Source organism: Papaver somniferum, chromosome 3 (genome assembly GCF_003573695.1).
Source record: "Papaver somniferum cultivar HN1 chromosome 3, ASM357369v1, whole genome shotgun sequence".
In the NCBI taxonomy this organism is placed as follows: domain Eukaryota; kingdom Viridiplantae; phylum Streptophyta; class Magnoliopsida; order Ranunculales; family Papaveraceae; genus Papaver; species Papaver somniferum.
Window position 1 is genome coordinate 122011128 of NC_039360.1, and position 14006 is coordinate 122025133.

The following is a 14006-nucleotide window of genomic DNA, read 5'->3' on the forward strand; positions in this document are numbered from 1 at the left end:
AAATCAGGAATTTTTGCCAAGATGGAGAAGTCTTCATGAATTCATGAAAACAACGAAAATAAGGAAAAATAATGGAGGAAGCGTGGGACCGGCCATGGCTAGGGCACGTCCGGCCGGCCGGTAGGCCCGGCCCATGGGCGCTTCTCTATTATTTTATTATTATTATTTTCTCTCTCCTGTTTTGTGTAGGATTCTCCATTGTTTCATGTTTTTGGATGTCGTTCTTGCATCCGAGTGCTCAGTCGTGCATCATTGTCGAGTACACTTGCACCATTTTTGTAGGGCTTACTCAGTGATGGTCCAGATGCCCAGTTGTTGAGTATTTATTACCAATTTATGAGATTCAGTGGAGAATAATTCATGAAACTGAGTAATAAAAGTGAATAGATGTTCATTATTAATTCATAGGATCAGCTGTGGATTCGACTAATTCATGAAACTGAGTAATAAAAGTGAATAGATGTTCATTATTAATTCATAGGATCAGCTGTGGATTCGACTACGAATTCAGAATAATAAAACAAGCATTACCACCCTATGGGATCGTAGATTCGACCATAGAATTGGAGTAATATGATTATCTATTACCATTCCATGAGATTAGCCGTGAATTCGATCATGAAATCGGAGTAATGAGATAGCACCGTTGTTTTATTGACATTCTATGAGATCAAGCCGTGGATTCGATCATAGAATCGGAGCAAATTGTTATTGCCATTCCATGGGATCAGGTCGTGGACCCGACCATGGAATAGGAGCAATTGTTATTTCCATTCCATGGGATCAGGCCGTGGATTCAACCATGGAATAGGAGCAATTGTTATTTCCATTCCATGGGATCAGGCCGTGGATTCGACCATGGAATAAGAGCAATAATAGATTATTCTGGGAATTCAGTAGTGAATGTTACAACAAAAGTAATCTATTTAAGAAAAGATATTAGCCAGTTAAAGCGTCACATCCATTCTGAATGGTGCACAGTCAGGGAGTCACGATGTTGTTTACGACCTGAAGGCGTTAGTGTTCTCAATCTACGGAGAACCTCCTGAATCTATGCACTCTCTCCATATAATCAGGGAACGGTGAGTGTCACCGACGTCTTGAAGGCGTCCGCCGCCCAACTATTCTTCTATGTGGAGGGGGTCTCTCTCCTGCAGTCAGGGAACAGTGAGTATCATCGACGTCTTGAAGGCGTTAAGTTCTCAATCTACAAAGAACCGCCCAAATATGTTATTCTGCATAGAGGGCACGACGAAATGCCAGGGATCGAACGCTCATCTAGTGGAGGATTTTTCGAAAACATATTCGTCATGGCTTCGTAAAATATGAATCGTTGCATGCCTGAAAGCCGTGTCAAAACATGCCTCATGATTTTACGGTTTTGCCCTTTGTTGAAAATCCACCATCTACAATTGGGTGGTTTATACCTTGACAATTCCAAGATAGGATAGTCATTATTAGTTTGTCATGAGTTAGTTATAATAGGTTATATTAACATAGATGAAGAGAGGGAGTAGTGTCCAGTAAAGTTGTTAGAAAAAAACTTTATATGGGCCTTGGTGCTTAAGACATGGGAAAGTGGGCTTAGAGCAAACCAGGGAAGGAAATTGCTGAGTTGAGTCAGAGAAGAATGTGGGAGAGGAAGACAGTGGGTACTGTTATGTACATGAAGATGTTGGAGTTAAGGATGATTTGGTTCAAGCGAAACAATGGGTGCAGTTATGTATATGAGCGAATACATTTTCAAGATCATCAATTACAATACTCAAAAGGAAAGGGGATGACTTCAAGATCTGATTACGGTTTTATATATTACTTATATTGTTGGAGAAAAATGAGTTTTTAATACAATATTTTTGGTCTTGGTGTGGTTTGATAGGACCTAAGGGTTATATGGATGCTCACTTATTTCTTTCAGTGAATGAATCTCTTTAGTCCTACATTGGGCATACTAGAGAAGGATGACCACTATATAACCATTCTCTTATGGATATACTGTAAAATGAGGGTGGAACGGGTACATGTCTCAACCCATGCATATGCGCGTATACCATGCACCAAGTCCTATGAGAATTTATTTTTGTAACTTTTTTCTGTAGGAAATTATTTCCAAAATCATTTTCTTTTAAGTGTGTCTCAACCCATGCATATACATACCACCAAGTGCTTTGGAGGCTGATAATAATATAGCGTTGGTTCCTCAATACCAGTTAGCTCAAAGAATTAACTTAAGACCTCTGCTCCGTCACTATGACGTCATCCATTTTTTTTTACAGATGCAGTTTGGTGTTCATCCTACCAAAATCAACAACTACAGTTCCTTATTCTTGAAATCTCTAATCCAAGTTGTTGCATTGCTTATCAATATGTGTAACTATCTTATTAACTTTAGTACCAGAAACATTCATAGAAGAGAAAACAAGTACAATTGCATTCAAATCAACAACGATAACACTAAACATACTACCATCTTGTCTACCATAATTACAAACCAAGAAGAGCAGACCCATCAACAAACATAAACACCAAGAAATCCAACTTACAAAAACTACCGAAGCCCTAAAACAAGAGTTGTTTGTCATCACCATCACCAACACTATTTCCACATCAACAAAAAATCCTAGAAACAACATCAAAACAACAAACCAAAGAGAGAGACACCACAAAATCAGAACCACCATCACCCATAAGAAGTTTAAGAGGATTGGAAGTAAGCATCGAGAAAGCCATTTTGTTAAAACGTTGTTGATCATCTTCAGACTTTTTTCAAAATCTGAAAAATTGGCTACTTTCGACGCCCCAAAAGAGGACTTTAATAGTCCCCTTCATCGTAACTCCAATCCTCGTCCTCTTCATATCGCTCACTGCAGCTGCTACCTGATGATGCAGGGGAAGTATCACTATCTCCAGATGATAAACTCTCTTCATCACTGTTTTCTTCATCATCTTCATCATTGGAAACATCAGGAAGATCTTCATCAGAGGCACTGGTTTCTTCCACAAGAGCAACTATGGGATATATCCTCACAAGGGGCTTATTCTCTACTTTGGGTTCTCCCTCCTGCATGGTTCTGGCAAATATTTTGGGGTTTGCTCTCTCAAACTCAAACCGCCTGCGCAGTTTCCAATCAAGATACCTTTTCATCTTTCTTTTCTCTTCAGCAACATCTGAACCTTCATCACTAGTGTTCACCTCTTCAACTGGATACTCAAAACCTGCATCAGAACCTGCTACAAAATCACTCTCTGTGGCACTGCCATATTTTGGACCTTTCTGATGCCTCTCATCCCTCTCTTCATCCTTCCGATCAGTTCTTGCATAATGCTTTGGAACCCATGCATCAAAAAGTGAATCAATTTCCTCTTCTTCCCTCTTCTTTCTCTACTCCTCTTCCCTTAATCGTTGAGCCTATTCACTTGCACGCCTGTTTATCTCACCCTGAACTTCATCTCTCAACCTCATCAATTCATAGTCCGGGGCATGTCTGCCAGATGGGTTACTAGATCTACTACCAAACCTACGCCTTCCATCGAATTACAACCACCCTTTCAAAACCATCAACTACAACATAATCTTTCCCTCCATTCCTACCTTTATTTCCCAGTCTACATTTTTACTACCATTATTACTTTTGGCAGTTTGTACCATCATACCTACGTCCATCTAAAAACAGACAAACCCATTAATAATCCACCAACACCAAACTACGCCAAGTTTACATACCATTCTCTTATATCCCAGGAAAACCTACAATGTATTATTGGTTTTGTCCTTACGCGGATCTTTTACTATCGAACTCACGTGAATATATATACATATCTCCAATCTGAAGGTGTCCATAAAGCATGAATACGAAAGTGACATCTCGTATGATAAACCCCCTCCCCAACATAGTCATTGCAGTATCATAACAACTACCTTACACCAATTTTCTCCTGAAAACTGTTCAAATTTTAGTCAACAACCTTCTCATTCCCCTTTTAAGGTTCAAACATATAAACAAACAAAACCCTCTTGCCTTTTCTCCATCCACATTGTCTGTGATCAATACCAGTACAGTACCAACAAGACATTCCTTTCTCCACAATTGCATTTTATATTAGTTATCAGTAGCACTGATCTCAATCAAACTATATTCATATATATCCAATTCTCTTACCTGATGGAGTTCTCAAATTCCACAGAAAACCCTCAAAAATTAGACCAAGATATTCAAACCCTGACTGCTCAAATGGCTGAGAAATTAACTTTCCCATCCACACTTTTTGAACCAGTGTTCATCGACAAAAACGTTGTTCTAGCTGAGTCTGATAGTAATTGGAAATGGTGTATGGTGGGATATTTATGCTGTGAAACATTGGTTCCTAAATCCTTAATCCGTTTCTACATATGCAATAATTGTCCTTTAGCCCAACCTCCTACTGTCACCACATTTAGTGGATTGTGAAACAAAGTTCTTATTAGTTTATTAGCTGAAGATGATTTCAACAGAATCAATTCTCAGAGACCTTGGTTTGTTTGTGGTTATCTAATGGTGTTAAAAGTGGTCCCAACAGAAGGATGGCCAGCAAATCACCAACTCCACTTTGATGAAGAAATAATGTGGTTTTTATTGTGCAATATCCCAGTGGTAGAACTCAACCATTTCTGATTGAATGTAGATATATCAAAGTTCCAAGGTACTTCTGCACTTCATGCCGTGTTCTTGATCATAAAGATCAAAACTGTCCATCCTGGAAATTAAAGCAGAAAAAATTTAAGAAATTGAAGCTTCTAGCAGCAAGTATGTGCTCCCCGCTGTCTCAAGGTTAATGATGCCACTTCCAATGGTAAACAAGCAAGTAGTCTCTTCCTCTACTGCTATGACAGATACCATCATGCAACAAACTGAGACCGTGCCAGAAAATCAAATTGAATCACCTACGATCACAATGTGCAACAAAGGAAAAACAAAGGATATTGATCAAAGAATGGAAAATACTACTCATAAAGGTTTATCAAACACCTTTAAAATGGGTCCCTTTGTAAACAGATCAACTACTCTGAAGATATTTGATGTTGGTCTTGTTCAACAACAATCGACTCAGCTGGATAATGGTTTACCAATCATTTTTAAACAGGTTACTACTCAAAATGTTACTGTGGAAGCTTTTATTTCTGGTTCCGAGCCAACTCCTAGTGGACCGATTCGTACTACCAACTCTTCAAGAAGATTCAAGACTACTGCTGTTCCAAATACCAACCCCGTTATTACTAGAGGAGCTCTTAATTCAACTGAGCATGATGCTTTAGAAAATCTCAAAAGGAAGATTAATCCCAGGTATGATTTGAGGAAACCTACAAGAGCTAATTCTAGTTTGGCAAGTATAGTGGTTATTCCTGAAGAACATGATACCACTGAACCTGATTATGCTCAATTGTGTCCTCCAATTACCAAATTGGGGGATTTACCTGCTATCAATATTTCTACCTGTTCTCTCAATACCCAACCATTGATTAATTCTTATGGGAGATACAATGTACCTGCTTACAATTCCCCAAACAACAATGGTGTCCGCAATAATTCTCATCTCAATGCTGCTACTTCTAGTCTCGATTCCTCCCAAAATGCTTCTCAAAGTGGTGATAATACTAGTGCTTCTCTTGGTGGTGGGTCTGACTCTACCAATCAGGTAAATCAACCTCACCCAACCCCTTTAATTGATATTGCTGATAATACTATCAACCAATTCCCTGTCAATAACATCAATCTGATTGCTTGGAACATTAGAGGATTTGGAAAAAAAAAATCTGCTAATAAGGAACTTAGTCTACTATGTAGGAATGTTAACCCTGACATCATTTTTCTCTCTGAAATAAAAATGAACAAAGATATGACTGCTAGAAAGTTTAAAAAAATGGGATTCCCTTGTACCTTTAATGTCCATAGTGTTGGTAGAAGTGGTGGCCTTGCCCTTGGTTGGAAGAAGGAACTTCATCTCAACATTATTTCATCCAGTATGAGGGGTATCTATGTTACATCTACTGACATCATTCACTCTAAAACTTGTCATATTCATTTTATGTATGGTGAACCTAATAGTAGTTTGAGACAAGCTTTCTGGGAACAACAATGCCAACAATCTAATGCTCTCTTAGATGACTTTAATGCTCTTTTAGGAACTGAAGATAAAAATGGTGGCCTAGAAGTTGATGATCCTGATTTTGAAAACCTTAGAAACTTTTGCTCTGTGTTTAACTTGCATGATCCTGGTTTTTCTGGACCTAGGTTCACTTGGTACAATATGCAACAAGGTCCTGATTTAATTCTTGAAAGATTAGGTATATGTCTTATAAACCAAACTGCTGAAGATCTTTGTCCTTAACTTTTTGTTAACAATCTCCCCAGGGACTCCTCTGATCATTGCCCAATGCATATAGGTTTTAATTATGAGGATATTTGTATGCCTAGACCTTTTCATTTTATGGCTATGTGGATTAAGGATCTTACCTGCAGAGACATTATTGCTAACTCTTGGTCTGTCAATGTGGTAGGATCCCCTGCTTACAAGCTTAAAGCTAAACTGTTAAGTACTAAGAAAGGTCTAAGAGATTGGAATAAGTCGTCTGCTTTTGGTAATATTCAAACTGATATATCTACCATTAGGAAAGATTTAGCTGAGCTCCAACTCTCTAACCCTACTGATACCAGTAATACTTCTAGACTCAAAGCTAGACTTGAGTACCTTTATAACTTAGAAGAGTTATATTGGAAAGATAAATCTAGTGAGGTTTGGCGCATGGAAGGTGACAGAAACTCATCTTATTTCCATAGAGTAACTCTCTTTAAGAGGAAAAGAAATGCCATTAGCTGGATTAAGAATTCCTTGAATACTATTGTAACTGATAGAGATAGTATTGGAACTTCTTTCATAAACTATTTCAAAAACCTTTATTCTTCCCATCCTCAGCAGTTCCAGGATGAAATTCTTGCTGATATCCCCATTAAGTTCTCTGCTGAGGATAACACATTCTTAAATATGCCTCTTTCTCCAGAGGAAATTAAAAATGATGTTTTCCAAATGGGGGAAAAAAAGCTCCTGGACCTGATTGCTTCACATGTCTTTTTTTATCAAAAACACTGGGATATTGTGGGAGATGCTGTCATTGATATGACACAAACCTGCTTCAGAACTGGGCATATTGCTAAGGTTTTTAACCATACTAATATTGCTCTTACTCCAAAAGTTCCTCTTGGTGAACTTGTTTCTCGGTACAGACCAATAGGGATCTGTAACTTTATTTACAAAATTCTTTCTAAAACTCTGGCTAATAGACTTAAACCTTTTATGAACAATATAATTTCCCAAAATCAAAGTGTCTTTATTCCTAAGAGGAGTATTTCTGATAATATTCTGCTAGCCAATGAGGACATATATGCTGTCAATCACAATGACAAAGTTGAAGGCATAGCTGCTATCAAACTTGATATGTCCAAGGCTTATGACAAGCTTGAATGGGATTTTCTAGAAAAGTTTTTAACTAAAATGGGTCCCTCTAACCACTGGGTTAAACTCATAAACCAGTGTGTTTCTACTGTCTCCTACTCTGTCCTTCTTAATGGTAGCCCAACTGGGGTTTTCCAACCTGAAAGAGGGCTGAGACAGGGAGATCCTCTCTCTCCTTATCTTTACATCATTTTCTCTGAAGCTTTATCTTCTTACATTGATAGTCTTCAAAAGAAGGGTATTTTAGTAGGTATAAAAGTTTGTAAAGATGCTCCTGAAATGATACATCTTTTGTTTGCTGATGATTCTCTCCTTTTTTCAAAAGCTACTTCTCAAAATTTCCAAGTCATTAAAGACTATTTTCAAAAGTACTGCCTGGCTTCTGGGAAAGAAATAAATTTTGAAAAATCTGGTATTTTATTTAGTAGGAAGATTCCTGAGCATTGAAAAGCTCTCTTAGCAATATTTTAGAAATCCAGACCAGGGACTTAAGAGAAAAATATCTTGGCACTCCTACTGTGTTCCAAGCCTAAAAAATCCAGACACATATGGGTATTCTCCAAGATGTTGATGCCATAATATCCACCTGGCTTCATAATCTCTTGTCCCAAGCTTCTAGAACTACTCTAATTAAACATATTGTCCAAGTTATTCCCCTATTTCAAATGGGAGCCTTTCTTATTCCTAAACATATTTGTAAACAAATGGACTCTCATCTATGTAAATTTTGGTGGGGTGAAACCTTAGACCCAAAAGATATGAAGTTGCACCTGCTTGGTTGGGATATTTTATGATCCCCCAAATCTGAAGGTGTTTGGGCTTTAGGAAGGCTGAATTAAATAATCTGGCCATGCTAGCTAGGAATGCCTGGAGAATTCTGGAAAATCCTAATTGCTTACTTGCCACAGTTCTTAAGGCTAGAACTAATCAAAACTTTCATTTCTTGAATGCCAAGTGTACTGGTAAGTGTCCTTGGACTTGGAATTGTCTACATGCCATCAAAGAACTAATCAAACCTTTCATTTCTTGGATAGTTGGGGATGGTCAATTTATTGACCCATAGTGTGAGAAATGGATACCTACTTTGGGTTGTGCTACACCCAACCCTCTATTTCCCCATGATCCTAGTATTAAAGTGTATTATTTTATTGATTCACAAACCAGAAGTTGGGATGTGTTTAGACTTAACACCCACTTTGATAATGCTTCTATTCAGAAGTTATCACTATTCCCTTAAGCCAGCTTTGCACTCCTGATAGGAGGGCTTGGGATCTTTCAAAAAATCACAAGTTTTCTTCTAAATCTGCCTACATGGGACTCAGAGGTCTTATACCCTTCCCTTAAAATCTTTGGAAGCGTATCTGGAAAGTCAGAGTTCCTTACAGAATTCAAGTTTTTGTCTGGAGAGCAGCTAGAAATGCTTTCCCTTCCAGAACAATCCTTCACACTAGAATGCCTATGCATAGTGTGGTTTGTCCTAGGTGTACTGATCCTTATGAAACTATTATGCATGCTTTGGTCCTTTGTCCCTTTGCTAGCAGAGTCTGGTTTATCTCTGATTTCAACATAAACACCCAATTTTTTCAAAACAAGTCCTTCATTGATTGACTTCTTTTTTGGTTAACTGATCCTCAGTCTAAACCCTCTGATGAAGCTCAAAGCCTTTTTGTTGCTATCTTATGGTCTCTTTGGACTAGTAGAAACAATTTCATCTTCTAAAATATTTCTGAAAATCATACCACTGTCCTAACTAGAGCCAGAGCTATGCTTCTCACTAGGAAAACTACTTTGACTGTTTCTACTGCTACTTCTATCAGTATTTGTGATAAATGGATGCCCCCTCTTTTGGTTGGATTGAATGTAATACTGATGGTGCCTTTGATGATACTTCTGGAGCAAATGGTGCAGGGTATGTGATGCGAGATTTCTCAAGAAAAGCAACCTTTTGTGCGTCCTTAGTCTTTGAAGTACATTCTGCTGAAGAAGATGAAGCAAGAGCCATCTGGGCAGTACTGAAGAAAGCCTTGGAGCAACAGTTAACTCACATCATCATTGAAAGTGATGTGATTCAGCTGGGAATTTTAAATGTTCTATTTATGGAGAATTCTGTTTTTGTTTTACGAATTGTTTTACAAGAAGCAATACTTCTTTTATAAGAAAACCTAAACCTAACTTGATTTACAAATAGTCTTCTCTTATAAATACAACTCGAAAATCTCTTTAGTATGCACACCAGAAGCGACTATTTTCTAGTCCTCTTTTCATCATCTTCTTGCTTTGTTTTGTGCGGCGTGTTCACTTCCAATCCATGTTGCTAAGTTCAAGAGTGGGTAACTTGCGTTGTGCTAACTCAAGCATATCGAGCAGTCTTATCCCGGGCACATCTTCGCTATGAGGCGTTTAGCATTACTCATTTCGAGTATACCGGCGAACTAATGTGTTAAGGACACCTTGTTGAATCTGTGATTCTGCCCTCATCAAGTAGTTTCGGTAGAGTTGTTTTGATTCAATTCTTTACATATTACCTTGATACATCTAACGTGTTGTTCATTGTTGCAAGATTCCAACATTTTTATAGGTTGGTTCTTCTAAAAGAACACATGAGTTCTAGGCACATAGAAAAAACTATAAGTAGTGAAAGGAAATATTATCGAACACAAGAACAAAACCAGAAACTATCGGGTTAGCTTACACCAACTAATACAAATAAACAATGCTTGTATTCGGCTAACAACCATTATTCCACCGAAAAATGGTTGGAATTTAATTCCGCTAATAACCATTATTCCACCGATTCAATCGGTTCTTATTCATGCTTGTATTCGTCATGTTTCGTTAATCCTTCTCTTTTTCTTGTCGGATTGTATGACATGTTCTTGTTACTTTGTATTCTCTAATTTTCATTTTAAACCCAATGTAACCTTGAATTTCCATTAATGAAAGGTTCCTTTGTTATCAACAAAAAAAAAAAAAAAAAGAAATACAAATAAACAATGAAGTTGATATTTTATGAAACCTCTTATATTGACTATATTAGCATACGGATACAAAAATAGGCAGAATACTAATACAATAACTTGCAGGAACTACCACAACAACTTTAAACACTGATAGCACTGAGGTGGGAGATGAACTTGTTTGCAAATGCAAAGTGTTTAGGTGTAAAATATTCGTCACAAATCAAGTAACTAAATGTAAAAGGTTTCCATTTCAACCAAGAAATAATATTCCTTCCACTACTTCAAACTATTGAGAGCAGTAGAGCACACATGTTATATTACAGGCGGCTTGACTATATATGCTAGTGTTACTTTAGCTTTTGCATTTAATCTTCCTTTTCATAGGGTGTTTTCAAATGAAGTGTCCTATATCGTAGATTGAGTGAAAGAATATCCTTTTGATTACCTTTATAAACATTTTTTAAAAATAATCATCATGGTAAAAGATAAAGCTAGTCGCCTAGTCAATAAGTTACCGTTTTATAGTGAACACCTCTCATCTCAAGAGTCAAAATATCTACTTCCTCATTGAGATATTAAACTTGGGTTCAGATTAAGCACATGCATTCTACCTCTACCAACAACAGCCAGTACGCAGTTTATGTTTTTCTCCAAAAATTCACTAGATAATTATCAGAAGTTCAAAACATGCCCATGCTTCTTTGGCAACGTTATATATTTGTCGAAATGTTTGGGCCATGATAACAATTCAAAACACCGTTTAATTGGGGGTCTGGAAAATAATTAGGGGTCTCGGCTATTTTATTCCCACCTCAAATAATTTATTTCCACCCCAAAATATAATGAAAATACTGTTTTACCCTTCACTAAGCTTAAAACATAAAATTCTATTAATCCTTAATTAAATTTAAACCCCAACTCATTTTCATTTTTAAACCCAAAAAAATAATTAGTCCCCTCCTCCCTTCTATTTCGACTCTCAATCACAACTCCATTAACGACTTAGGCCAATGGAAAGAAGACATGATCCAATTAGAAAGTAAGTGAACTAAAACTTACGAATCTACTTCCTATTTGAGTTTAATATGATGTTTTGTTCGCAAAATTCAGTTTTTAAATGAAAAATAGCAGTTACAGAATAAGGATCGTCAACCTCGATAGTTATATACCCTAACGATTTTTCATCTGCATGTTATTTCTATGAAAAATCGTTGATGTCTAAGATGTAGGCGATAACGACCCTTTTTCTGGGTTTTAAGAATTTTTGCCCCATAATAGAATCGTCAATCTATTATAGAACCAATTGAGGATCCTACTCTGACGACCCCTTTTTATACACTAACGATTTTATATGACCAAAAATTACCTCTCTAATCAAAAAAGATGGAAGCGTCCTCATCTTAATTCAGTAAATCGTCACTTTGTATCTGAGGATCGTCACCCATATGACACAATATGAGAACGACCCTTTCAAGTCTGACCAAAAAATGTGAGGGTCGTCACGTCATCTTAAGGGTCCTTAGTTTTTAAGTAGGGCTTCTTTTTTCAAAACTCTAGTAGTTGAGTTCGTTATGTAACGACCCTTTCTTCTGTTTTCAAAAGTGACAAAATGAGACCGAACCTTTTGTTTATGTATAGACAGAAAATGATAACTAGAGTCGTTATGGTATAAAATAATATCTTGACGATTTTTCATAACCTGCAAATGTTACAGGTTTGAATCGTCAACTTTTATGATAAGAAGTTGACGACATTACGGAGTCGGCGGGGAATAAATTCCTGACATTAACGACTCTTTCTCTGAGTTGTGACATAATGTGTATGATCCCTCTAAAACCTCCTCCTCTTCTTCTCATGAACTAAAGAAAACACAAAAAAAAAAATCCCAAAATTTTAATTCTAAAATCTGATCTTTATCTAAACATACTATTAACTTAACTTAATTATCTATTAACACTAATCATTTAGGGATAGTTTAACCATTAAACAAAAATTTAGATAAGGGGTGATTCAAATTAGGTTTTAGTGACCTTTTTTGTCCTGTAGTATGAAGCCCCTAATTGTTTTTCAGGGTCCCCAATTAAACGGTGATTCAAAACCCTACATTGCTTGATTTCTCCTGAACCAAAAAAATAAAATAAAGTTCGCCGGTCAGTAGAAATATAATATCCGGGTTAAACTTACATAGGAAAAAACGTTAACAGACACTAAATCAACCTGGATTGATTAGGTTATACCAAATGAGACAAAGTAAGGTCATTTTGAAGTAAAACACAAAGCCCCTTATCCACATATTTACAAAAATGGCTAATCTACCCTTGATTAATTAACACTAGTAAATGTGATTAGGCTAATTAATTAATTAGTTGATTAAAATTTTGAAATTAGGGTTTATTTTAAATTGAACTCATGAATGTGGGTAGATTTTTGAGATTTTTTTTCCAAGAATTCTAATTGTAACGGAAATGAAATCGTACTAACCAAACACTTATAAATATGGGATTGTAGAGCCGCTGGGCGATTTTATACTCAAAATTATAAAAGGAATCAACATTTTCAGTTCTGAAAGTATGAAAAGTCGGCAAGGTCTACGGATGAAGAACATGCCCACTATATCCGTCCGGCAAGGTCTGCGGATGAAGAACATGCCGACAACTTATGACCGGCAAGGTCGATAAAAAATACCCTGCCGACTATAGGATTTTTGACATACAGAGAAGGTGTTACAAAAGCATGATTAGTCGACAAGGTATTAATTTCATAACCTGCCGACTATAGTTATAGAGATGGATATCTTGCCAACCATGTAACTGCTAATCTCAGAGATGAAAAGTCGGCATGGAATTCAACCTTATACCCTGCCGACTATATATTAGTCGGTAAGGTCAACAAAAAATACCTTGCCGACTTTTGGTTCGTTTTGATTCTTCGTTTTTATTTTTATTTTTATTTCACATGTATAGTTAGAGTGCAGAAGAAAGATTTTGATTTTTTTTTAATATGTTTTGGTCGGCATGGTTTTTTAGTATGGACAATTTGGTCTTTTAACACCTTTTAGATACCCCTTAGCACAATAGTTTGGATAGGAATAAAATGGGTATACCCCAATTAATCCGTACTGCAAGGTCTGCGGATGAAGAACATGCCGACAACTTATGGCCGGCAAGGTCGATAAAAAAATACCCTGCCGACTATAGGATTTTTGACATACAGAGAAGGTGTTACAAATGCATGATTAGTCGACAAGGTATTAATTTCATAACCTGCCGACTATAGATATAGAGATGGATATCTTGCCGACCATGTAACTGCTAATTTCAGAGATGAAAAGCCGGCATGAAATTCAACCTTATACCCTGTCGACTATATATTAGTTGGCAAGGTCGACAAAAAATACCTTGCCGACTTTTGGTTCGTTTTGATTCTTCGTTTTTTTTTTTTTTTTTTTTTTTTTTATTTCACATGTATAGTTAGAGTGTGGAAGAAAAATTTTGATTTTTTTTTTAATATGTTTTGATCGGCATGGTTTTTTAATATGGACAATTTGGTCTTTTAACA